Here is a 12,071-nt window from a genome sequence, read left to right on the forward strand (position 1 = left end):
GAGGCCTATAGTACACTCCCAGCAAAGTGCTTGCCCCCTTTTTGTTTTTAAGCTCCACCCATATGGCCTCATTAGAGGACCCTGCTAATATATCATCCCTCCTTACTGCAGTAATTGACTCCTTAATTAATATTGCGACACCCCCTCCTCTTATACCTCCCCCTCTGTCTCGCCTGAAGATTCTGTACCCCGGAATATTGAGCTGCCAGTCTTGCCCCTCCCTCAACCATGTCTCCGTGATAGCAACAATATCATACTCCCATGTGTTTATCAACACCTTCAGTTCATCCACCTTATTTGCAAGACTCCTTGCATTAAAATAGATGCCATCCAGCCTTGCCCTTATATATTTGCCCTGTCTACCAAGCTGACTTGTTTTTTCCTCCATAATTGGCAGCACATCCCCCCCTATTTCAGCTTCCCTCTGTATCCCATCCCCCTGCCAAGTTAGTTTAAACCCCCCCCGACAGTGCTAGCAAACCTCCCCGCAAGGATATTTGTCCCGCTCTGGTTCAGGTGCAACCCGTCCGACTTGTACAAGTCCCACCTTTCCCAGAAGCAGGCCCAGTGATCCAGGAAAGTAAAACCCTCCCCCCTACACCAACTCTTTAGCCACGCATTCATCTGCTCTATCCTCCCATTCCTATACTTACTAGCACGTGGCACTGGGAGTAATCCAGAGATTACACCCTTTGAGGTCCTGCCCTTTAATCTGTTACCTTTTGTGCTTAAGTCCCTGGAGTGAGACTATGAACCCACAACCTTCTGACCCTAGAGGCGAGGGTGCCACCAACTGAGCCACTGAGCCAAAGGCTTGCGTGCGCCTTTTGAGATCAATTAACTCCGTTTTTAAAGCCTGTGCCGGATTCAAAACCAAATCCGGTGTCTTGGTACACAGGGAGGCCTCAAACTAGTAAATGTACAAAGAGTCAAATACAAAACCCTTTCCACATGTTCAAATAAAGACAAGACCAAATGTTGCTTGCTAAAGCACACATGCTATGTTGCAATCGTGGAGATATAGTATATCAGCAGCTGTAGGCAGGGTTGCTTGGTGTTGGATGTCCGAACATGTTTGGCTCAGTAAAATATTTTACCCTGGTTACTGCCTCATCAGTGGGTGTTAGACCAGTAATTAATTAGGCACAACCTAATATCACCATGGGTGTCTACAAGCGCACACCCCCTCCCCTTCCTCCCAGTCTGTCCAACCTAAAATCCCCTTCTGAATGTACGATAGCCCCAAAGTTGCAAGACTCAACTCTGGGCAGATGCGAGAATCGGGTAAGGGTGGGAGATCAGCGCGCCCGATTCATTTTAGTGACCAGAAACTGGGAATGCTGGAAATCAGGCATGTTAAGCTCCACACAATAGCAAAATACTGCGGATGCTGGAAATCCGAAATAACAACAGAAAATGCTGGAAAAACTCAGCAGGTCAGGCAGCATCAGTGGAGAGAGAAACAGAGTTAACGTTTCAGGTCGAAGACCTTTCGTCAGAACTGGAAAAAAGCAGGAAATGGAAAGCAAGTTTAGGGGCTGAGAAAAGGGGGAGGGGATGAAAGAACAAAAGGGAAGGTCAGTGATAGGATAGAAAGCAGGAGAGATTAAGAGACATTGAGAGACATGAAGAGATATTCAAGGCAAGAGGAGGTGGTAATGGGACAGGTTAAGGAACAAAGGATGGCTCTAGATGGGGTGTGAATTGCGCTGGCAGAATGAAGGACAGCTGCCATGTGGGAGGGAAGAAAAAAGGCCAAACAAAAAGTGTGGATAAAAAAATTAAAAATATATATGCGATAGGGGCCAAGGTTATGATCTGAAATTGTTGAACTCTATGTTGAGTCCGGAAGGCTGTAAAGTGCCTAATCGGAAGATGAGGTGCTGTTCCTCGAGCTTACGCTGAGCTTCCTTGGAACAATGCAAGAGGCCGAGGACAGTGAGGTCTGAGTGGGAATGGAGCGGTGAATTAAAGTGACAGGCCACCGGGAGCTCGGGGTCCCCCTTACAGACTGAACGGAGGTGTTCCGCAAAGTGGTCACCCAATCTGCGTTTCATCTCCCCAATGACCACCAGGCAGAGTAGTGCAGGGGTCCCCTGTGGCCATCCCCCTCTCAAACAGATATACCACTTTGGATATTGTTGAGGGAGATGGCTTATCGGGGGAAGGCAGCAGCAGTCAACTTCCTGGCACTATGATTGGTTCTGCTGCACAGGACGGGAGGAAAAAGAGTGGGAGAGCTATAGTGATAGCTATTGTAAGGGGAATAGATAGGTGTTTCTGCGGCCGCAAACGAGACTCCAGGATGGTATGTTGCCTCCCTGGTGCAAGGGTCAAGGATGTCTCTGGGCGGCTGCAGGGCATTTTGGAGGGGGAGGGTGAACAACCAGTTGTCGTGGTGCATATAGGTACCAACGATATAGGTAAAAAATGGGATGAGGTCCTAAAAGCTGAATATAGGGAGTTAGGAGGTAAATTAAAAAATAGGACCTCAAAGGTTGTAATCTCAGGATTGCTACCAGTGCCACGTGCTAGTCAGAGTAGAAATAGAAGGATATTTCAGATGAATACGTGGCTAGAGGAATGGTGCAAGGGGGAGGGATTCAAATTCCTGGGACATTGGAACCGGTTCTGGGGGAGGTGGGACCAGTACAAACTGGATGGTTTGCACCTGGGTGGGACCGGGACTGATGTCCTAGGGGGAGTGTTTGCTAGTGCTGTTGGGGAGGGTTTAAACTAAAATGGCAGAGGGTTGGGAACCTGTGCAGGGAGACAGAGGAAAGGGCATGCAAGGATAGAAACAAAAGACAGGAAGGAGAAAAGCAAAAGTGGAAGGCAGAGAAATCAAGGGTGTAAATCAAACAGGGCTACAGTAAATAATAATTCTAAAAGGACTGAGTGTTAAAAAACAAGCCTGAAGGCTTTGTGTCTTAATGCGAGGAGCATTCGTAATAAGGTGGATGAATTAGCTGCGCAAATAGATGTAAACGGATATGATATAATTGAAATTATGGAGACTTGGCTCCAGGGTGACCAAGGTTGGGAATTCAACATCCAGGGGTATTCAATATTCAGGAAGGACAGGCAAAAAAGAAAAGGAGGTGGGGTAGCATTACTGGTTAAAGAGATTAACACAATAGTAAGGAAGGATATTGGCTCTGATGATGTGGAATCTGTATGGGTAGAGCTGAGAAATACCAAGGGGCAGAAAACATTAGTGGGAGTTGTATACAGACCCCCAAACAGTAATGCTGAGGTTGGGGAAATTAGAGACGCGTGCAATAAGGGCACAGCAGTTATCATGGGTGACTTTAATCTAAATATAGATTGGGCCAACCAAATTAGTAATAATACTGTGGAGGAGGAATTCCTAGAGTGTATACGGGATGGTTTCCTGGACCAATATGTCGAGGAACCAACCAGGGATCAGGCCATCTTAGACTGGGTATTATGCAATGAGAAAGGATTAATTAGCAATCTTGTTGTGCGCGGCCCCTTGGGTTGGAGCGATCATAATATGATAGAATTCTTCATTAAGACGGAGAGTGAAGTAGTTGACTCAGAGACTAAGGTCCTGAATTTAAATAAAGGGAACTATGATGGTATGAGATGCGAGTTGGGTAGGATTGATTGGGTAATGTCACTCAAAGGGTTGATGGTGGATAGGCAATGGCAAACATTAAAAGATCGCATGGATGAACTACAGAATTTGTTTATCCCAGTTTGGCATAAAAATAAATCAAAAAAGGTGACTCAACCGTGGCTAACAAGGGAAATTAGGGATAACATAAGATCCAAAGAGAGGACATATAAATTGGCCAAAAAAAGCAGCAAACCTGAGGATTGGGAGCAGTTTAGGATTCAGCAAAGGAGGACAAAGGGATTAATTAAGAGGGGGAAAATAGATTATGAAAGTAAGCTTGCAGGGAACATAAAAACTGACTGTAAAAGCTTTTATAGATATGTGAAGAGAAAAAGATTGGTGAACTCAAGCGTAGGTCCCTTACAGTCAGAATCAGGGGAATTTATAATGGGGAACTAAGAAATGGCAGCCCAATTAAATACATATTTTGGTTCTGTCTTCACAAAGGGAGACACAAATGACCTCCCAGAGATGTCGGGGAACATAGGGACTAATGAGAGGGAGGAACTGAAAGAAATCAGTATTTGTAGGGAAATGGTGTTGGGGAAGTTGACGGGATTGAAGGCCGATAAATCCCCAGGGCCTGATAATCTACATCCTAGGGTACTTAAGGAAGTGGCCCTGGAGATAGTAGATGCATTGCTGGTCATCTTCCAGAACTCAATAGACTCTGGAACAGTACCCATGGATTGGAGGGTAGCTAATGTTACCCCACTATTCAAAAAAGGTGGTAGAGAAAAAGCGGGGAATTATAGACCGGTAAGCCTGACATTGGTGGTGGGGAAAATGCTAGAGTCCATTATAAAAGATGTAATAGCAGAGCACTTGGAAAGCAGTGACAGGATCGGACAAAGTCAACATGGATTTACAAAAGGTAAATCGTGCTTGACTAATCTACTGGAATTTTTTGAGGATGTAACTGGTAAAATAGATAAGGGAGAACCAGTGGATGTGGTGTATTTGGACTTTCAGAAGGCTTTCGATAAGGTCCCGCATAAGAGATTAGCGTGCAAAATTAAGGCACATGGGATTGGGAGCAAGGTATTGACTTGGATAGAGAACTGGTTGACAGATAGAAAGCAAAGAGTTGGAATAAACGGGTCGTTTTCCGAGTGGCAGGCAGTGACTAGTGGGGTACCGCAAGGATCGGTCCTAGGACCCCAGCTGTTCACAATATATATTAATGATCTGGACGAGGGAACTGGATGTAATATCTCCAAATTTGCAGACGACACAAAGCTGGGTGGGAGGGTATGCTGTGAGGAGGATGTCATGAAACTCCAGTACGATTTGGACAGGTTGGGTGATTGGGCAGAAACATGGCAAGTGAACTATAATGTGGATAAATGTGAGGTTATCCACTTTGGTGGTAAAAACAGGAAGGCAGATTATTATTTGAATGGCAATAGATTGGGAGAAGGGGAAGTGCAAAGAGACCTGGGTGTTCTTGTGCACCAGTCGCTGAAGGTAAGCATGCAGGTGCAGCAGGCGGTTAAGAAGGCAAATGGTATGTTGGCCTTCGTAGCAAGAGGGTTTGAGTACAGGAGCAAAGATGTCTTGCTGCAGTTGTACAGGGCCTTGGTGAGACCACACCTTGAGTATTGTGTGCAGTTTTGGTCGCCTTATCTGAGGAAGGATGTTCTTGCCATGGAGTGTGTGCAGCGAAGATTCACCAGACTGATACCTGGGATGGCAGGAATGACGTATGAAGAGAGATTGGGTCGATTAGGCTTATATTCGCTAGAGTTTAGAAGAATGAGAGGGGGTCTCATTGAAACTTATAAAATTCTAACAGTACTAGACAGACTAGATGCAGGAAGGATGTTTCCGATGGCGGGGGAGTCCAGAACCAGGGGCCACAGTCTAAGGATAAGGGGTAAGCCATTTAGGACAGAAATGAGGAGGAATTTCTTCACCCATAGAGTGGTGAACCTGTGGAACTCTCTACCACAGAAGGCAGTTGAGGTCAACTTATTAAATATATTCAAGAAGGAGTTAGATATATCTCTTAAGGTTAAAGGGATCAAGGGATATGGGGGGAAAGCAGGGACAGGGTACTGAATTTGGATGATCAGCCATGATCTTATTAAATGGCGGAACAGGTTCGAGGGGCCGAATGACCTACTCCTGCTCCTATCTTCTATGTTTCTATGAATACAGTATACTAAAATGCAAGAAGTACAAGTAAATCGCTGTTTCACCTGGAAGGGGTGTTTGGGACCCTGGACAGTGGACAGCCTCTTGCATTGTTCCACGGAAGCTCAGCGTAAACTCGAGGAACAGCACCTCATCTTTCGATTAGGCACTCTACAGCCTTCTGGACTCAACATAGAGTTCAACAATTTCAGATCATAACCTCGGCCCCTATCATATATATTTTCTTTTTTTTTATCCACACTTTTTGTTCGGCCTTTTTTTCTTCCCTCCCACATGGCAGCTGTCCTTCATTCTGCCAGCGCAATTCACACTTCATCTAGAGCCATCCTTTGTTCCTTAACCTGTCCCATTACCACCTCCTCTTGCCTTGAATATCTCTTAATGTCTCTTAATCTCTCCTGCTTCCTATCCTATCACTGACCTTCCCTTTTGTTCTTTCATTCACCCCCCCCCTTTTCCCAGCCGCTAAACTTGCTTTCCATTTCCTGCTTTTTTCCAGTTCTGACGAACGGTCTTCGACCTGAAACGTTAACTCTGTTTCTCACTCCACGGATGTTGCCTGGCCTGCTTGAGGTTTTTGCGGCGTTTTCTGTTGTTATTTTAAGCTCCATGTCGTCGGCTTATCTGATCAGTAACTGCTGTCGGGCCTGATTCTACACTGGGAGCGGAGTCTCCCAACTTCGGGGCTAATCACTAAAATCATAAGCGTCAGCTCAGGTTGGAGGAAACAGCCAATCCTGTGGTGGTTGATGTAAGAAAACTACTAGGCACTTGGTCTAAGCGTTAAACAAAGCTTTAACCAACAGTTTTACAACATGGAGGTCTAGTTGTGTCCTTCACTGGTTCCTGTTAAGAATGTCCTGCGCAAGCTGGGCCTATGCCCGAGTATTTATACTCTCCCTGGACAGCGCCACCCATAGGCCGCTTATTATTATTTCATAAGTCTTTCTTTCATGAACGACTGATTCATGTCAGTGGTATTCACTGGTGGTGTGGGACACTACCGGCCAACCGTTCATCGTGTGCTTGCACTGCAGAGTCCTGTCGTCAACAACAGCAACAACGTGCATTTATGTAGCGCCTTTAACGTAGCAAAACGCTTCACAGGAGCGTTATCAGACAAAATTTGACACTGAGCCACATAAGGGGATATTAGAACAGGCGACCAAAAGCTTGGCCAAAGAGGTAGGTTTTAAGGAGCGTATTAAAGGAGGGGAGAGAGGTGGAGAGGTGTGGGAGGGAATTCCAGACAAGTCAAGCTCCAAACATGGGCTAATGTGTAAAATTACATTTATAAGAAAAGTCTTTTCAATTCCAGTTGGAGAATAAGTGGGGTGGTGTGCAGTGAGATCCAGCACAGACCGACATTGCATCAGGCCATCATCTACATGTTAAAAAAAATAATCTAAAGTGCCGACAGGGATAAAGGCAACAAGATATTTCCATTAATGATTTGCCTAACCTCGTCATGGGTTTGTCTTTTAAACTGAAATTTGTTCACATCGATCTAAAGCAGCCGAGGAAGCGTGCAGCCCCCAGGTACGTACTCCCTTGTACTGTTTCTTTTAGGCTTTCTTTCCTTCCCTCCTGTCAATGTTTTTAGGCTTTCTTTCCTTCCCTGCTGTCAATGTTCAGGGGCACGTTTTGATGATCTTGCCCCATGTGTCTCCCTGGCGATGCGACTGTGTGGATACTGGCGGGACGAGGCCGCGTCTGTCCTCTGGCCGGGGACACCCCTGAACATCAGCCGCTCTGTACGATTGCCGAAGCGGCATGAAAGCAATCCTGTGAGCGAAGGAGGGGGCGGGGAAGAAGGCAGCACCCATCTCCTGAAAGGGAATTTCGCATTGGTGAGCGGGGCTGGAAGGAAGATTCGCGGCCGGGTCCAAGCTCTCAGGATGGCCACTGTGTGAGAGTGAGTCAGGCCGGGTCAGTGTGAACAGATCACTAATTCTGTCGCGGCTGTTTTCCCTTCAGAATGAACGGTGAATACTTCCCTTTCTGGGAGCGAAAAGGAACTGGGTTGATTGACCAATACCTGGAATGACTTCTCTGAATAGGGCAATAAAGGCAAACACTCTGGAGTCATTCAAGATGCTATTGGACACTCTGATCATAAGATACGCATACAGATAAGGAATGCTATTTGGCCCATCTTAAGCCAAAAAGACCCTACAGCCCCCATTCCCACTGTAGTATCTGAGTGTTTCTCAAAAGATTCCAAGGTTTTTGCCTCCATACTCTATCTGGAAGTCTATTCCACATGTAGATCACTCTTTAAGAAGGACCTTCTGATATCAGCCCTAAATTGGTTTTTTGCTAGTTTGAACCTATGTCTCCTTATGCTATTCCCACAGTTTAATTTAAAATAGTATTCTGGATTAACCTTTTCCATTCAGAGTGATCTCCTGGACTAGTTTCGATCGCCTAGATGGGTCGGAGAGGAATTTCCCAGATTTCACTCCCCCCCCCCCCCCCCCCCCCAAATTGGCCTGGGTTTTAATCTGTTTTTTTGCCTCTCCCAGGAGATCACATGGTTTCGGGTGGGGTGGAGAGTGTATATGTTGTGGAACACAAGGTATCGTAATTGTGTGGGACAGGCTCGATGGACCAGAGGGTCTTTACCTGTCCGCCATTGTTCATATGATCGTATGTTCGTATTCCCTTATCCTATAAACCTCTATAAGATCACCTCTAAGACTGAAAACTGCATGTTTCTTCTGTCTTATCCTCAGGACTCAGACCTTCAAAACTAGGGATCATCCTTGTGGTTATTCTCTCTGCTACCTCCCTTATTTCTTGGCGACCAGATCTGGACACAATACTCAAGGTGTGGCCTGACCAGAGCACTGTATTGGTTTATCTTGATGGTACTCAAATTATATGTTAGCGATGGGAATACATCATCTGACATATTGCCCATTCCTGACATCCAGTGTTATAAAGGCAGTGGGGGAGGAGGGGGGTAAATTTAAAAGGTCCTTTACAAGGTGGGAGATTTAAAAAAAAAAAAATTTGCTTCTCTGCCAATGTTGCTAGCCATGCTATGTTGAATCAGTGGTAAAGGTAAATGATTGCTATTGGCGCTGATTGCCATCAGGGATGTCATTTTGTTCTGCTTGTTAAAGCTGCCCTTTTCACTTTATTAGCCTTTACGAACCTTCACCTTCCCTTCCACCCCTCCATCATCATCATCATCACAAAATGTCTGCAGCTTGAATTGCGACGTCAAGAAAAATACTTTGTAGCAATTGTGAATGTACAAATCTTTCAAAATGTAAACTCTGGCCTCCAAATCCAACCCCACAGTTCCAGGATTTCGGAAATGCTTCTGCGATATAAATGGGGCGGTGGATTCCACGGCTCAACACGTTGCAAGTGAGAGCCTTTCGGCCGACCCAGGGGGCTCAGCTGCCTGTGCTGGGGGCTGTGGATTTGTTTAATTAAAAGCAAGGACATAACCTGAAAACCTGGAATTTGGCTTGGGATATGCGGTGACTGACCCCAGTGCCAGTGCCGATACACTGGTTTAACAAGGGTGGGTAAACAGAGGATTATTCATTAATTAGACATGATCATTTTATTTTATCTTAATAAATACTAAAGTAGCTTTACGGTTAGAAACCCAAAATCTGTTCAAATGCCGTATCTCCCATAACCTATCCAAGCCTGAATTCGAATCCACTGTCACCTGTTAATTAAAATCAATGAAATTAAGGTGTTAGCCGTGGCTAAGTGGCAGCACTCTCGCCTCTGAGCCAGAAGGTTCACAGTCCCACTCCAGAGACTTTGCACAAAATCTCGGCTGATACTTCAGTGCAATACTGAGGGAGTGCTGCACTGTCAGAGGTGCTGTCTTTTAGATGAGACATTAAACTGCCCTCCTAGGTGGACATAAAAGATCCCATGGCACTATTTCGAAGAAGAGCAGGGGAGTTCTCCCCCGGTGACCAGGCCAATAGTTATCCCTCAACCCACATCACTAAAAAACCTGATTATCTGGTCATTATCGCATTGCTGTTTGTGGGACTACATTACAACAGTGATGTCTTGCTACAGTTGTACAGGGCCTTGGTGAGACCGCACCTTGAGCATTGTGCGCAGTTTTGGTCGCCTTACCTGAGGAAGGACGTTCTTGCCATGGAAGGAGTGCAGCGAAGATTCACCAGGCTGATACCTGGGATGGCAGGAATGACGTACGGGGAGAGATTGGGTCGATTGGGCTTATACTCGCTGGAGTTTAGAAGATTGAGAGGGGATCTCATCGAAACCTATAAAATTCTGTCAGGCCTGGACAGACTAGATGCAGGAAGGATGTTTATGATGGCCGGGGAGTCCAGAACCAGGGGTCACAGTCTAAGGATAAGGGGTAAGCCATTTAGGACTGAAATGAGGAGGAATTTCTTCACCCAGAGAGTGGTGAACCTGTGGAATTCTCTGCCACAGAGGGCGGTGGAGGCCAGTTCATTAAATATATTCAAGAAAGAGTTGGATATATTTCTTAAGGCTAAAGGGATCAAGGGATATGGGGAGAAGGCAGGGACAGGGTACTGAATTTGGATTATCAGCCATGATCTCATTGAATGGCGGAGCAGGCTCGAAGGGCCGAATGGCCTACTCCTGCTCCTATCTTCTATGTTTCTATGTTACACTTTAAAAAGTGCTTCTTGACTTTGAGATGTTCTGAGGTCGTGAAGGGCGCTATATCAATGCAAGCTCTTTTTTTCTTTAAAAGGAGTGAGAAAAATATTGGGGGGAAATTCGGTACCTTAGCGCCTCCCGTTAGCAGCAGCAGATGGTGGTAACGGGTGCTGATACATTAGTGTCGGGGTGAGGTGAATCCAGTGCCATACGGCAAATCCAGCCCCCCCTTTGTGCCGTCGGTACAAGTTACCGCCGGGGACTTCAACGCCAGGCAAATCATGACGTCAGTGAACGTGCAACGCTCACTGGCTGCCCGATCTGGAAAATTCATTGTCACTACTTACCTTAACGCCATGACCAGACAGCAATAGGGAGAGCTGGCGCGAAGCTCTAGGAAGCCAGCTCCAGCTACGTAATTTAAAGGCATCAGCATTAATCACTCCCAGCTGTCAGGGCAGGTTAGTTTCAACGGTTTGTTGTCAGTTTCACCCACTCGAACAGTTTCTATGAGTAATTTCAAGCTTCCTTTGAATCAGCAGCCTTCTGGCAGCTACAAAGTAGCTACATTTATTGTTCAAAGATTCAAACTGCTACACTTGGCAACATTAATGGGGGCTGTACTGGCATGCCACCTCGCCCTCCAGGATCTACGGCAGAGGGAGCGTAGGCAGCGAGAAATACAGGAATATGTGCGCAGAGAGATGAGGAGGGACATCAGGGCTCACACCAGGAGGCCTTACCATCCAAGGGTATGCCGAAAGCACTTCTCCTACCTCCAATTAAGCGAGGAGCAGTGTATTAGATGGCTCCGCATCACCAAGGTGGTGGTCACAGAACTCTGCCACCTCCTCCAAACAGACCTCCTGCCTCACACCAGGATGACTTAAACCCCAGATCCCTTTTGCTCACCACATCCCGATCATACCACCCCTGTGTCATGCCATATCACAGCATACTCCTGGGCGCAAAGGTGAAATGAGAGAGACCACAAAATATTGCAAACTCCATTAATAAATTTCATCAACATATCACATTCATTCTAATAACTAATGACCCTTGTGCCTGTCATAGTGGAATAGCTGTCATTGTGTGCAAGATGTGAGAAGTGGGCGTGAGTATTGGTAGGTAGAGATTGTTGGTGGGTGAGTGCTGGGGGTCTGGTGCTTTGGGCAGTGTGTGACGCTTGTGGTACAGATGGTGGTATGTAGCATTTGTTGAAGCATTCAATCACCCTGACCACCCGACTGAGGTGGACCTGCCATGAGCACACCTGCTTCAGTCCTCCAGCTCCTTCTCCTTGTTGTGTTTCTCCTCACTGAGGCAGCTGCACAGCCAGCAATGCTGAGAATGAGGTGCTGCAGTATCAATGAACCTCCCCTTTAAGTACTGGGAAAAGCCTGTGGCAATGATGACTTGAGATTAGACTGCATCTGATATTGGTCCAATCATTTCTTTGAGCAGTGAGAATGAATTTTGTGCACATACTAAAGCATTAGCGCCTGGCACTAATTCTCAAACTTTTCTAATGATACCGTCCATTCCTGGGCTTTAATGAATTCCTAGCCCCTTGTCTTTTCACATTTATTTCTCATCAAAGTGAAGGATGACAATGGTGGGATGAGAACAT

At 46.0% G+C, this 12,071-nt stretch overlaps 1 protein-coding gene across 2 annotated transcripts in view; it reads left to right on the top strand.

Annotated features, from left to right (window-relative positions):
• Positions 1-7,135: 7,135 nt before the first annotated feature.
• Positions 7,136-12,071, top strand: part of LOC147112071 (regucalcin-like) — a 29,369-nt gene continuing 24,433 nt past the window's right edge. Inside the window, exons 1-2 of one of the 2 annotated variants that reach the window (XM_085999585.1) lie at positions 7,137-7,339; positions 8,536-8,630. The gene's annotated coding sequence lies outside the window, so the exon portion shown is untranslated. Of the gene's footprint in view, positions 7,340-8,535; positions 8,631-12,071 lie in introns of both variants that reach the window. The other variant, XM_085999586.1, reaches the window with a different exon arrangement.

Source organism: Somniosus microcephalus, chromosome 10 (assembly GCF_052327205.1).
Source record: "Somniosus microcephalus isolate GS21.2 chromosome 10, FLI_Smic_1.0, whole genome shotgun sequence".
NCBI classification, from domain to species: Eukaryota; Metazoa; Chordata; class Chondrichthyes; order Squaliformes; family Somniosidae; genus Somniosus; species Somniosus microcephalus.